Source organism: Nesoenas mayeri (assembly GCF_963082525.1).
Source record: "Nesoenas mayeri genome assembly, chromosome: 4".
NCBI classification, from domain to species: domain Eukaryota; kingdom Metazoa; phylum Chordata; class Aves; order Columbiformes; family Columbidae; genus Nesoenas; species Nesoenas mayeri.
In genome coordinates this window covers 58,769,439-58,784,871 of record NC_137540.1, presented here as the reverse complement: position 1 = coordinate 58,784,871, position 15,433 = coordinate 58,769,439, and the positions used below count along the sequence as shown (strand labels likewise).

General features: G+C 43.3%; 1 protein-coding gene across 1 annotated transcript in view; it reads right to left on the bottom strand.

Moving 5' to 3' along the window:
- PPARGC1A (PPARG coactivator 1 alpha) overlaps positions 1 to 15,433 on the bottom strand; it is a gene marked incomplete at both ends in the record, with an annotated part of 360,763 nt that overhangs the window by 221,490 nt on the left and 123,840 nt on the right. The gene's annotated exons all lie outside the window — the stretch shown is intronic.

Here is a 15,433-nt window from a genome sequence, read left to right as displayed (position 1 = left end):
GATATCTTTTGTTTGAAATTCAATTTGCATCTGCTTCACAGATGCCATAAGAATACGTATGAGGAGCCGGCACAGGACTCAGACCTGCAGTGACTCCATTCCCCACAAGCTCTTGTAGCCTCCAAAGGGCTGTATGGCCCAGCAGAAGCCATTTCCCAGAACTGCTCCGAAGGGGAGGAAAGGGTTGCCCTTGCCTACTCTGGGTTTGTACATGCTGGAAAACCTATTTGGAAGCACATTCATTGTCCCCTGTTGACCAGAGAGTTTCTCCAACTCCTGAAATCCCTGCTGATTGCTATTTGGTGATCAGCACCCTTGGAGGTGTTCCATGTCTCTTGGGATGATACTCAACCTCCCCCATGTCCAGGTCAGCTTCCACAGCAGCCACCATGGTTCCCTCACCAGCGGGCGGGTGTCAGGACAGCAGCTGGGTGTCCACGGGAGATGGCAGGGACGCGTATGGAAGGGGCAATCATCCAAACACACGGGTTTCCTTGCAGCCACAAGCACAAAGGGACCAACCAAAGGCAGCCAAATTCACGCAGGCACGAAGCACAGAGATGATGCAGTCTGACATCCACCATCAAAACCAAAATTCTTTTAAATACCAAAATTATGGTCTTGTACTTGCAATTATTTGAGGAATCAGGGGCACCCAGTCGCCAGTGCAATTAGTCACAGGTAACCAGGACAGATCAGCACCATGGGAGACACAAAATCAGCACCGAGTCCTCTAAGCACCTTTGACTTGAGAGCTGAGGCCACCAAACCCTGCCAAAACGCTCCCCGAGTTCTGCAGAAGAGGCTTTCCCTACCCGTTCATAAACATGGGAAGACTGCAAAGCTCTAGAAGGCTCAGGGCCATGTGGGCTTACTCCTGGGGCTCTCTGCGAGTCACTCAGGACTCAGTCCTGCGCTTACCGAAGATGACACGTGTCCCCATTGGCTTCAGGGAAAGCAGGGACCAGCCCTTCATGGAGCCCGTCTAAAACAGCTGCTGCTGACCTACACGCACGGCCGCTATGTACAGTATCATATACATGCCTCTGGCTAATTGGATCAGGCTCCTCCACTTAACAAAATCAGAGCTATACATGGATTTTAAAAATGTATATAGGCCAGTTTTACTTAAGCAAAGGAGATTTCTGATAAACATGCAAATAGGAATTTAAACAGTAATTTAAAACCAACGAATTCAATTCTCATTACTTATTCAAACTATCATGGTTCTGTCATGCTTTATATCTCTGTCTTATCGTTTTATCTATGGTATTTCCCCTCTGTCACTGTATTTTCTTTTTTTCCTGTCATCTACATTTTCTGGACACATTTTTAATGTCCTCACCTCCATATTTTAACCTTTCAGGTGATACAGGATTTACAGCAGCAGGCAGGGAAGACATTCATAAGTAAGTAAAGGCACCTCCTGTAATTCCTGGTACATAATTGCAGGGAACAGAAAACTTAAAGATATTATCGGACAAGTAGTTTATCTTACGAACCTGAGGGCATTCACAGGCTACATTCAGAAAACAGATAGAGAGATTTACAACTGTATTTGTATATCTTAAAACTTTGAAAAGCTAGTGGTGATTATTTATAAGGATTAGCTACATCTCCTTTTAAAACAACAACCATCAAAAAAAAACCATTTTATTTAGTTCAATCTGTGTTACATTCATTTGCCATATTTGTTTGTCATTATAGGTGAGGAAAATACCAGAATATCCATCCTTCCTGAACTGCAGGACAGCTATCAGATAAGGATCAGAACAAATTCTAAAAAAAACCCCTCACGAGTTATGATTAACTCTATGTAAAAAGAGGACAGGCAAGGGGAAAAAATACAAGGAGAAAAAAACCATAATCACCATCTACCATTTCTGAAGGGGGGGAAACAAATTAAAAAAAAAAAAGAAAAGCAGAAAGAACGAGACAGAAGTATATGCTGTAAATACAGCATACATTTTATTGCCGCCTGTGTGCTGCTACATCCCAAGACCTTGCAATTTAGTTGCCTATTATTTGCCTTTAAACATTAGCAAAAGAGATCTACCATTTTTGAAAGGTAATTATACTGTAATGCAGATGGCAATAAAACAATTACACAAGATAAGCCCTTGCAATGATCTTTACAAAGCAAACTAAAAGTAGTACTGAATCATAAAAGACCCAACGTGGAGAAGGCTGCATTGCAGCACTGCTGCTCTGCCACCAGCTCCCCTGCAAAAGTGGCACAGCAATATTGCAAACAGCGTAAGAAGCAGACACAGTGAAGGTTAAGCACTTCATAACTTTAAAGGATTCTTAATCCCAGACTAATCCTTTACAGTCTCTATTTGGTGTCGATCCCAAAATACTCCAAGTGCTACAGAAACGCTTGTTTGGGGTTTTTTTTCCTCCTGTACAGAGTTTAACTTTTACACTCTCCTGCTGTGCACAAGCTCAGTTGGCACACTGTCTTTTTAACAGGATTTCTCCTGCCTCCTCAAAGTTGTTGAGACACGGTGAAGGCAATTGCTGAGGAATCATTAATTACTATTAATAGACAGATTTGGAGATGAAATGAACTATAACAAGTAGTTTGCTTGACTGTCACATCAACGCACTTGCTATTTTTATGACTTGTTAGTGACTCAGTGGAGATTTCAGGTGGCAAAAGGTGCCTCGTCAACCCATGCTCATTGAGATTGCCAGTTTCAAACAGATCGTTCTTGTTTTAAACCTTGACCGGCCATTCAACAAATCAGGGCACTTGCTGCCGGTACATTATGGACAGGAACCAGCATCAGACGTGCAGGGAAAAGAGGACACACAGGAGATAGGATCTGATCTTTGCTATTTTCCAGTGCATAAAATAACAGCCTGTCATCTACCTTTTGCGGGTCATTTTTATCAAGTTGCAGGCCAAAATGAAATTTGACCTCCATTTTCCAGCTAGCCCAGAGATGATAAATTTAATGCAGACAGCATAAATGAATGGTACGCTACAAGGGAAAAGTCGAATTGGTGAGAATTATTACTAGTGAAGTTTTTGCCCCTATATTTTTCATTCTATTTTTCCCCTACAGTTTTTTCGTCATCCTTTTCCTATATTTTTCTTTCTCTTTCACCACGGTCCTTTCTCTTTCACCACCTGGAAGGATAACATTTACTGCAGCCATGCCCTGGTCACTGCAAGCACTTTTCTTCTTCTACACAATTAAGAGTGCAGGGCAGCAGGGGCTCAATTCTGCACACTTGCCTGCAGGACTGAAATCCACTACTTTTATGTAGCAAGAGAGGGTAAGCCAGGGTAAAGCCACAGATACTTACATAGGGCTTTACAGCACCACAACCATATTTTTTCCATATTTCTCAAGGAAAAATGTATGCAAATTACACTCACTGATAATAATCTCACAGGCCCACACCTGTCACACTCACCCGCAGCATGGGGACCTAGGCTGTCATCTCTTCAGAGCAATCTGCTTCCCATTACAGGTTAACAGAGGAAAAGTCCCTGGCCTGAACCTTTGGCTACAGCCTCGGCTGGAAATAAAAACTTCATCAGTTTGCAATAGATGGTTTTGAACCTTGACGAGCCTTCCAACACAGGCAGTTCCTCTTTGGCAGCAGAGAGCGAGCCTTTAGGCTGATAATCCTCTTCCATTAATTGCTTTGATGAAGGAAAGAAATGAAGACTAATGGTGGACCTGGTGGACCACTCCACCTGGCTGCAGTTTCCATGCACAGTCAGCTGTCCTAGAGAGTCTTACCTTGTATATCTCTCTCGATGCTATTTGAAAATAGTGACTTACTGCCAATGTAAATCTGATAGTCCCTTGTTTAAGAAAATGTGGTTTTATTATTAAAGCAAGATGCTTCACTGGAGAAAATTTAGTACGGCAGAGAACACCAATGGATATATTTCATTATTACTATTGTATACAGGGTGCACTGCTTGTAAGAGGAACATCTGTGCTCCTAAATTCATTATAACTTCTACTATTTACGATATCCAGTGAGGTAAGCAGCATGTGTGCATCTGAAAGATGGAGACAAGAATGGGTACGTGACAAACTCCCGAAACCCAGGTGGAACTCTGCACAGCTCCACCTATTTCTCTGCACCGGAGAAGGAGCAACTACATACAACAGGGGCATAAAAAAAATGATGGAGACCACAGCTGAACTCACTGGACCAGAGACCTCACATTTCCAGTGGCCTCCCCCTCTGGAATTCACTCTCATCAAGGAGATGAAGTTGAGCACAAATACTAAAACTATCAGACTGCAATTCAAAGCTGGCAGTGGATCTTCTACATTACTAAGAGTTGAACAGTGGAATGGCCCCAGGAGTGTAATCCTGAATTAAACTACATGAATTCAAGTACCCATAAGCAAAAGATGTATAACTGAAGCAGAGGGAATTAGAACTAGTTCCTTCTCTTGAAGGAACCAGATGCTTTACAGGCATATTGTAGTACCTCTCTACCATGGTGACAGATGCCTTAGTGATTCCTATAATTGGTGATGATGACGGTGATAAAGGTATGATACTTTTATCCCACTGGACTGACAAACATTATCTTTAAATCTCAGAATGTGGCAAAAGAGAGAAAGCTGGATACCAGTTCTTTGACAGGCAAACATATCAAGGGAAAAGTCTGACCTGCCATCCATGGAAAAAGAACAACATAAAAAAAAATCCTTTCCTGCTGCTGCAGAGAAATGAGGAGTTATTCTGGGAGGGAGGAAAAAAAAATCCTGTAAATACTGTTTTAACAAGTCCTTGTGGTTGGCCTATTCCTCCATGTGCTGTCGCAGCAATGTATCATACAGCTGTTTACACACCCACTGATCTGAAGTAATTCCCCTCCCCTCACATCCCAAAGGAGACAAGGCAGGTCAGAAAATTCTACATTTTAGACAGCAGATAGAAAACTTTTTCCCATGAGTACACATCCTGCCCTCCATTTATCTGCCAATGAATCCCACAGCCTGTGTGCTTCCCAGGCGCGCTCTGGGCTCTCATCTCACTCGTCTCGTCCAAAGGGATGGTGAGGTGGACAGAGATGAGGGGAATGCATGGCAGAGACTGGCCAGGCTCCAACCCAAACCCTCCCAGCATCTCCTTTGGCCACCACCAGAGGCAGCCCACAGCTCTGACCTTGTAGAGCATTTCTGGTGCTGCTACACAGAGTGCAAACCTCCCCAGGCAAACTCCCACGAGGTCTTCTAAGCCAAACATTACACTTGCGGGAATATCTTGCAGTCACATATTCCAGCTCGCAACCCGATTTTCAAAACATAATCATTTGCCAGAAAGATCCTACACTGCAATCATCCAGATAAAATACCAGTCAAATAAAAAAAATAGAGCCATCTTAGAACAGAAGATGAACTAAGCAAGTGGAGTAAAGCAAGCCTAGGAAAAGGCATCAGGACTGCTGGAAGGAGGAAGGAGGGCACCCAGGCAAGCACCAGGGCCAAGCCCTTGTTTGCTGCTGCGCTGACACCTCTGTGATGGGGTCCGATGGGTCACCCCACTGTGGTAAGAGGCCAATTCTGCCAGTGAGTGCTCAGTCCTTTGGAAATAAAAAGGGAGAGCTGCACATACAAAGAACACCACACACGCGGGAAAAGAAAGAGGAGAAAATCAAGAAATAAAGACGCTATGTGTAGGAAAGGACCCAAGTGAATCTGTAAGAAAGTTGGGTGGCTCAAACCGCGCTCTGACCATGCTTTCACTGCCAGCAAAGGTCTCACAGTGCTGGGGATGAACCAGGAGCGAGTTTCCCCCTGAGGCACAGGGGGTGTCACTCTGCATCTCCGAGGCGGATGATGCCATCCGGCACGGCCGCACAGGTGAGGGCAGCTGTGCCACCAGGGCTGAGCTTCTGCTGGTGTTGCTGGTTCTGCAGGGGAAGGGCAGGGGCTGCTATAATGAGCTATCTTGTCAAAATGCACGGTTTTGCCAGGACAAGCTATTTCCAGCAGTCCACCCAGGACTGCTGCGCTGTTGCAGTGTGTGGGTATAGCTGCATCAGCAGCCTGCTCCTAATGGAGACAGAGCTCCGAGGCTGCTTTCCACATGGAAAAGGGCAGAACAGAGGGCAGCCGGCTTGCCGCTTCACCTCCCCCTACTCCCGGACCCAGTAATGCAAGGGAACCAGCTTCCTAGCCATTTTCTGATGTTTCTGGCAGAGACAGGTCATCCTAGAGAGGCCATATGGTTCTGCAGACATATGGATCGGGATTTCAGGCATTGTCTGACACAGAAAGAGAGAGCAAAAAGTGTCTGTGCAACATTTAATTCATCCATAGAACTGGATGGTGCAGGATATTGCTTAGGCAAAAAAAAAATAGTACGATGGAGAACTGATGTGTTTCTGTATAGATTGATCTAAGGAGAATTGCAGAGGGCACATTGAAATTGCAAAGAGTGTTTTGCAAATGAAAGGTTCTTCCTTTCTTCCTGTCAGACTGGAGACCAACAAAGCTGCTGGCCTTGACCACGTCTGGTTAAAACCTACCAGCGCAGAGAAGGCAAGAGTCTGCTCCACTGTAATGGCTCCCATTTGCCCATGTATTTTGAGATCTTTTTTTAAAAATGCATTCCAGATATGCCCTGTACTACAAGCTTTACTGACAGCAGCTCCACAGATCTAAAGAGCTGCGTTCCACAGGTGGAAGTTCAGTATGTCCAACACCCTTTCCCTTGCAGCCTCACCTGTCATCTGCCTTATACAGCCCTGCAGTCCAATGGCAACAAAGCACAGGAAGATAAAATTAGCCGTGATCTCCATATTGTAAGACCCATCAGAAGTCTGCTATCATCACAGAACAGCTGGAACAATTTGTGCCTAAGCAGTTCGCCAACAAACTACAACCTTGCTTGTATCAGGATTTTCCAAATACAGACTAGATCACAACCTCCTGATCTGGTTATTAAAAAAATATTTCTGAGCCGAGAGGTTGCAAATTTAGCTTCCTGCACCCAAGAAGAGAAGGAAATAGATTACTTTATTCCACATCCTTTAATTCCTATGGTCTTTACGGAGAATTTTTCTCAGCAAGAGAGACATGTTCATCTACAGAAAATTGAGTATTTTGAGACAGAAATGGAAAAAGGGCTGGCTAATACCTCCCTGCGAATTTTTACGCATCTAATGATAACTACTGAAATTCCAGACAAAGACCACAGCACCCACGCGGATACTAATACCACGCTTACAAATTTCAAGTGTTTCTTGAATAACAAAAAATAGCAATTCGTTCACCCCGCAGCGTTTTGCAGCTGAGAAGAGGCAGCAGCTGAAGCGCTGCAGCAGCGAGCTCTTCCCTTGTGGGGCGCAAACGGCATCGCCCCAGCGCGGCCGCGGCGCCGGGGCCGCTCTCGCCTCCCGCGCAGACCCCGCAGACGTTTGCTGTCTGGAACTGGTGAGTGTTAAAAAGGACTCACGAGGTCAGGCGAAAACCCCGGGAAATCATGAGGCTGGCTCCTAGAACGGCGCTAGGACAACTTCACAAGTGTAAAAGAGAGTGAGATCAAGACTGGGATGGATACAGCAGGAAACAAGAGGCTGATCCCGCTGGGGGCTAAGTGCCCTCTAAACTTAACAACTTCCAGAGCATCGGCACCTTGCGAGAAGGGCATCGCTTCACAAGATCAACCTCCTCGGCAGGATTGGTGGGTGCTACTATTCTTGGCTCTCTCATGGCTTCATGTATAATTTTGTGCAAGTACATTAACCTTGCTGTGGCTGAATTCACCCTCTGTGCTTTCCCCTCCCTCCCCCGCAAAGAGCTTTCTGGTCTTTGGAAAAGTCAATATGGGTTGTAAGATATCTCCTGATAATTTCATGGGAAATGGAGGGCACGATTCTGCCATCCTCCCCCATTCAGACATGTCCAGTGCTTTCAGCTGTGTTAGTAAATGCGACTGGCCACAAACAAATGCTACAAGGTAGGACCTTTAGCTGAGGGGAAAAAAGGATACTAAATGTCAATTGTAGAAATTCCCCACATCTTAAAGAAGCGAGAAATACTTAAAAATTGAATTATGCATTGAGTAAAACAATTCTAAAATCTAAATCAAATATCTAAAAGTCACATTCCCATTAAAATACTGCATGACACACACAAAAATCGCTCTCGTTAGAAAGAACACTCTTCAGGCTATAAAATCAAGACTCCAACATTAGGCAATGAAAGAATTACAGTTGCTGATGCAAACTTAATTTGGTGTCCTTTGCGTACACATTATCATATAGTCTAATATTTTTAACATTTTTTTAAGTGCAGTTCTCCACAGCACAGGGTGGATGGCACTGAATTAATAAAGCAACTATTCAATATTTTGTCTTGCCATTGTTCAGGGTACAGCCTTACGGCTTGTTTCCTGCTAACTATTCAATAGTGAAGACAAAATTATTAATTTCCTATGGGCTTTTCTACAGCACTCATCACTAAAATAAGTGAGGGTTTCACAGACACTTTACTAATCTTCACCAAATCCCTGTGAGTTGAAGGAACTATTATTCTGTTTTATAAATGAGGAACTTAGGCACAGATAAATTAAAGCCAAAAGTACCCACTAATTTAGGAAAGCCTGCCTTAAGATGTCCAGGCCATGATTTTTGAGAATCTTTAACATTATGCGGTGCTTTGTGCCTTCAAAGCATGAGTCTCACTGACTTCAGTCACAGCTATGCTCTTCTGCAAAACAGGCCCTGGGGCTGAGGTTGGGCTTCCAGAAAAACGCGAAACATGCAATTAGCAACCGTCTTTGAAAAGTCTGATTTAAGGGGCTTAGCGTCACAGAGAAATTTGTGACAGAATGAGATACAGAACCCAGTTTCAGGGCCCCAGTAAGTAACCAGGAGGCCCACCAGCTCCCTTCCACCAACAACCTCTTCCATGGGACAACACAGTCCTGTTGACAACAGTCCCAGCTTGTCCACCTGCCATCATCTGCCCTGCACAATCACTGAGCCTTAAATCCCAGGGGAACAACATGGCATCACGGGTGCAAGGCTACTACAGTGTGTAAGGAGCAAATCAGCATTGCATTAATAAACTAAATTCCCCTGTATCCTAACAATTCAAAAGCTTATCATTCTATTGCAGACTTTTACACACATTTTCCATTCTTTTCCCCAAAAAACGGGAAAACACAAGAGCTGCAGCAACAAGTGGCTATCCTCCCATATACTCAACAAGAGTTTCAAGTGTTAAGTTATACCTTGTAGACTTCTGCAGCTTGCAGAGTAACTGACAGCAAAAGTATGTTATCCTCACTGATGGGGATGAAAACTTGAAACGGGATGACAAATACTGTTACCAGGAGAATTTAAAGATATTTGGGAACAGCGGAAGACAGGTAAGTATAACCTTCCCAGTTTACATCCCTTACACTTCTCAAAGCAATCCCAGTCTCCTTGATAGGACTAAACACCCTCTTTGTCCTCACTGTCCAACCTCCAATCTTTTGGCATCCAGTTATCCATCTTTTCCCTTCTCACTTCCCAGACTCATGTTTTACCTGATCAGAGCCTGTTACGTCCTCCCGAGCCACCGTGTGATCTCTCTCCTCTCTCCCTTTTTGCACTTACTCCAGTCGCAGAATCTGCCTGTTCCAGCCCCTCACACGTCCCTCTCCAGTGCTTTTTAACATGTTCACGGAAGCTCCCTGCTCGCACCAGGCCCTTGTCCAAATGATCTCTTCCCCCTCTCCAGTTTCCTTTTCCAGCCAGTACCAGTGTCCCACGTTCCTTTTGGAGAAAAGGTAGTTCCCCACTCCTCTGCACCACCATACTAGGCTTCCACGTCCAGTTGCACATGTAACTCTTTCTTTGGATGTGGTATTCCACATTCTTGTCCAACACCTCCAACTATTACTCTGACCCTTCCAAGTTTTTTTAGACTCTTCATCAAATCAGTCTCAGCATCATCCTCCAACTCCCTATCACATTTCTCTCCTTTTCATTCCAGTCCTATTCTGCCAAAGCCCCTGGCCAGCCAGCCCATCTTCCCACCTCTTCCTCCACCCATTTACTGAGGTCTAGCCTTTCCCTCTTTTGCATTTCCACCCGTTTTATTTTCTGCACTACCTCACACAGCCAACTTGTCTCTTCCCAGCTCTGAAAACCGGGACTAGCAAGGCTTGGTGCAGCCCAAATTCGTAAGGTCCATCTGAGGCTCATTTGCCCTCTACCAGTAACTCACTTGCAACACCTCATGAAGACACTATGGCTTCTACCAAGCCCAAGCATTGGCAGAGAGATTCAATTATAAGATAAAAACACAGAAAACACAAAAACAAAAACTAAGAAAATCTTTAAAGGACATATCCCAGTCTTCTTCTCCTTTAGATTCATAAACTGCTAAAAAATGGGGCTTGTTTTCACGAGTGCAAAAGGAGCATCCTTGACAAAGGAGACTACCCTGCCAGTTACCAGACCCCTGCTCTGAAGCACAAGCTGCTCAGGGGATCTGAAGTGTTTCTTTAAAAGAGCAGAACAGCATGTTTTTCAGCACTTGATTTTCAGAAAGTTGCTAACTTCATATGGTATGTGCAAGGAAATTCTGCCACCAAGTCTTTTTTTTTGTAAAACAGTTGAAGTTTTAAGCAGGGGAAAAGGGGATCCTTTAGAAGGACATGCTACACCGCCTTAAAAACAACCCATCATGTCACACCCTCGCCCTCCTTATAATAAATCAAGTAACTTCTCATTTCAACCAAGACAAGCAAAGCTGGGAAAGAAGCCAGAGACATACTTTGATGCAAACTGGGGAAAGAGTATTCCAGGGTCAGGAGACCTTATTGGACAAAGTCTTCTTTCTCCTATTTTCCTGAAGATGCCCTGAAAGTCAGCAATGCTCATTCTGCTCACTTGACCTACAGATGCAGGATGGCAGGCAGCAGCACTCACTGCTTTGACTGAAGCAATTAACTAACATTCAGGATCCGGCTGCAGTTTCCATTCAAAAACAGGCTGCGTAGGGAATCAGGTATGGCTTGAAGGCAATCCTGTCTCATCAAGGGTAGTATACAAGATACTTCCTAATAACAACAAACAAGAACAAAACATTTTCCTGCTTCTGTAGCACAAGACCTTCCATTGGGTCTTTGATCACACTAAAAAGTGTTTTGTTTCAGTGGGCTGGGTATGGTTTTTTGGTTTTGTTTTTGGTTTTTGTTGTTTTTTTTTTTTTTAATTTCTCTCAGAACAATGTTTCAAATGCTGCTCCGCCTCCCCTGTCTCTCCACCACTATCTTTCATTATGCCTATGCTGCTTCTGCTTATATGGACTCATGCACTTGTGAGCACAGGCACACATGCACACTATTGACACGTCAGACCAGCAAAGCAACACACAGCCATTTCAATTTGCACTTTGCTGCAAAACACTACGTATTTTTAAGGAGGTTCTGACTTGGACTGTGCTAAAAGGACCTTCAGAAAAATTTCTTTTCCTTGGCTGAAAAAAGGGGGACACCACATCCATCCGCTCCCTCTAGATTTCATCACAGTCCTGGGATAAAATAACATCAGTCTGGGCCCCACTCAGTTTTACAGAACCCAGGTATTTCCAATCAGGCAAGAAGAAACAAACCTATCAGAAATGTCACAAGTGTCTTGTCTGATACTCTACCTGAAAAGTGCCTATGTTGAACGTACATGCCCTTATACCATAGACATCACAGAATCACAGAATCGACTGGGCTGGAAAAGACCTCAGAGATCATCGAGTCCAACCCTTGGTCCAACTCTAGTCCGTTTATTAGATCATGGCACTAAGTGCCATGTCCACACCAAAGGAATACACTCTGGTGGTGGGGGAGAAGAACAAAATCTCTTTAGTAACTATCTCCAGTGTTTTTGAACAGTTTGGGGTTGTTTGTGGGTTTTTTTGTTTGGTTGGTTTGTAGTTTTGGTGTTTGGGTTTTTTTGTTTTTATTTGTTTGTTTTAAGAAAAGGCAAAGCACTCAGCTCTACTTAAACATGTAGATAAAAATACATTAAATAAAGAAGTAAAACTGTGCTCTGCACATGCTCCTGGCCATTTGGCTGCGGTGACCTGTGTTTGGGCGCTGGCGGTGGCACCTCACCTTTGCCACAGCCTCCAGCCACGGTGCGTGTTGTTACTGCTTGCATAACTCCAGCCTGCTTAAAACAAAACCCACCGAGGGTTAGAGGCACAGCGGGCACTGCTTGTGACATTGCGGCCTTTCTCTTGATCGCCAGAAGCATAAAAATGACCGCGTTTTATCAGGCAGCGTGATGGAGGTGGGAGGTTAACAAACGAAACAGGGGAGAGGGAGAGCACAGGTGGGTGTGTTAAATGGCCCCGGTTTGCTTCCAAGCTTCCCTCGCTTCGTACCTCATGGGGAATTTTGGTTTGAACAATTTAGTAGATTAGAAGTCCCTCTTTGTATAGACTTAACCTGTGCTTCAGAGTACCTAGCAGCAGGATGGAGAAAACACTGACAGAAAGCCCAGAGACTTCATTTTAGTGGGTTTAATACCAAGAAAACACAAAATACAGACATGGAGAGTTATGCGAGTGAACATAAAAAGGAGCAGCTCACTGAGCACTGTAGCTATCTAGAAAACACACATAAAAATTCAGAGAAGAACGGAATGCAAAGCAATAGCACAATTTACTTACAATCTGGAATATCAGCAGGATTTTAGTTTGTTGTTTGTGGGTTGCTGGGGTATATGGTACATTACAGTAGAGCATCAGCACTAATTCTACATGGCAGCTCCTCAGAATACCATCTGCTTCCCTGGTAACTGTTAATATAGTTGTAATTATCTACTTCTAAGCACTTTATTGGGAATATCATTTGCAAATTAATCAACTACAGACCGGTAAAACAAATGACATGCTTGTCTGAAAACAACAGCATTATTTCAAATTATTTTCCTAAGGGTTGGGAAGTATCAGCCACAGCCAAAGCTGGGAACAGGGCAAGGGAAGATCTACGTTCAGCATAAAAACATTCATTCTAGCTACATCCACCATGAATTTGCAGGTACATGGACAGACCACTGGTCTTCAGGAGCAGGAAATTTGCACTGTAAAATGCACCCCCATTTGTGAGCCCCCTTCTCACTGCTCTGTACAATCCAAGTTCCTCCAGGACTTTGCCCTCTATGCCTTAGCATCTTGTTTTATTCTGGGCTGCTCCAGCCTCTCTGCCCTTCATCTCTGCCCTTTCTACAGCTCTTTTGCCACTTTCGCACAGCCCGTACTCCTTCCTTTTGGCTTCTGTCTCACTCCTTTCTTTCTTCATGGAGGGATTCCAAGCCATGGGTATCCCAGTGGCATTTTACACAACCCAGGAGCAGACATCATCTTATAATGTCCAATCTGAGATCTACCATAGAATGCCGGCGCAGGATTTACTCCTCCAAATCCCAGTTACATACTTGTCTCATTGTAAAACTGAAGGCTACATAATGGCTGTAAAATATTGGGCTGAGCTGCACCCTCTGATAGAATGAAGCAGCTTTAATTATTTGAAAGCTGGTTGTATGAGGAATGATGAGACACCACACAAAAGCACTGTCCCCACCGAAGTTTCCAATAAGCTATTAGGAAAATGAATTTGGAGGACCACAATAAGCAACCAGGCTGCTATCAGTTTACTCATGCAGATACCATAAATAGCCCTTCCATGATAACGCTGTTGAGCGAGAGATTTTTAAAATCACTTAACTTGTAATTCTTGAAATATTAGAAGCCCTGCAAAGTTAATACAATATTCTAGCTCAGTGAGCAAGCAATACGTAAGGCATGTTTTCCGTGGCATCTGTTTGCAGTGTCCTTTGTCTGGCAGTAGGTCTAATGGCAGACACCAGGGTAAGCTGATCGATAATCGTGGAGTGCCATTGCTACATTCATGGTTGAAAGCTCACAAATAAAAGCAAACAGGTTATCTGCTCTGTGATATAAGTGTCCTCAGATCGCTGTATTCCAGCAGCTCAGCACTTTTCTTATGCTTCTCCCATCAGTGCCCCTATCGTCTATTAATGCAACGATCAAGGTTAAAAGTGAAAAGAAAGTGTATTGTTTGGGGAGAAAAATTAAATTAATTTCTTCGGTGTGATAACTTTTGTGTATTGCTTCAGTACATGTAGAACCAGCTCCTCAAGCGAAAATCCTGCTTTTTGTGTTTAGAAATATGGATCTATTTTATGTTCCTGTGGCTGTACACTATTCAAGGACCCAGGTGTAACTTTATTAAAGTAACAGTCCATAGTAATAAGAGTTTATGCTCTTTAAAAAATTGAAGTCCTTGAACAGAAGCCCACTCAAGAATCCAAGCAGCAGACAAACAGCTCAGCTGGTAAAATTCAGCAAGTAAAATACTTTCTCTTCCTTCTCATTGCTGTTCAAGTGAGCAACAGAGTTGTCACCTAATATAGAAGCTGAACAGCTACTACTGACTGCTGCTTTTCTGCATGATGAACCTTTTCTTAAGGGTTACAGATACTTAACTGCAACAGCAGACACTTCATCGTAACTGTAATAAAATGGTTTTCTACCTGTGCCAGTCCATTCATAATTAACTGAACTTTGTGTATGATTCATCACCTCTGCTTTTAATATTTCATTAAACTTTATAAAATAGTCTAGAAAAGTGGTGTGACTCTCCATCCAAGACCTTCAGATTTTTACATTATTTTACAGACATACGTACAAAATATGAGCATTTGATTTTCTTCATAGAAGGATATATTCTACCAATGGTGTGACAAACACTTTTAGGACCAAACTTACTTGTCTCTTAACAAATCATGGAGCCTCTCTGTAGACAGGAGGTTTCTGTGAATGTCAGCTAAAGCAAAATTTTTGCCAGAGCTGTGAATAAATGGCTCAAAAGTTACCATCTGCAAAGAAAATACAGTAAAGACTCTTTTTCTTTAGCAAAAAAAAAGAGGGTATTTAGAGTACGTGTCCATTAGAGCATTTAAATTTGGCTGGTTTTTGGGACTGGATTGCATTTTATAGGATAAAATGGCAAGGAGTTAGACCTTCATTGTTGTCTAAGTCTTATGGTAGTAGACATTAATTAGTATCTGGTCCATGAATTGTTTTTCATGTATTGCTGAGACTGAAAATGCAAGTTTTGAGCACGGACTTCTAGATAATAACATTTGTAAGACAAAGACCTCTGTGCAGAAGTCTAACTCACAGCTATGTCCCACTTACATACAAAATCTTCAGCTCATTGCATGCGAAACAGCGACTTCAGTGATACCTCTATTTCTTGCATTAAATATGTTTTTCCAACTATTGTGCACCACAACCTTCTATTCTCTCATCCGAAATGAACTGTATTGCTCATTACACCCTCACTTACCCTCTACTTAGTGCTGCACTGAGGCATTAAACAGCACTGCATGCCAGGGACCACTTCTTGACCTTCCTCC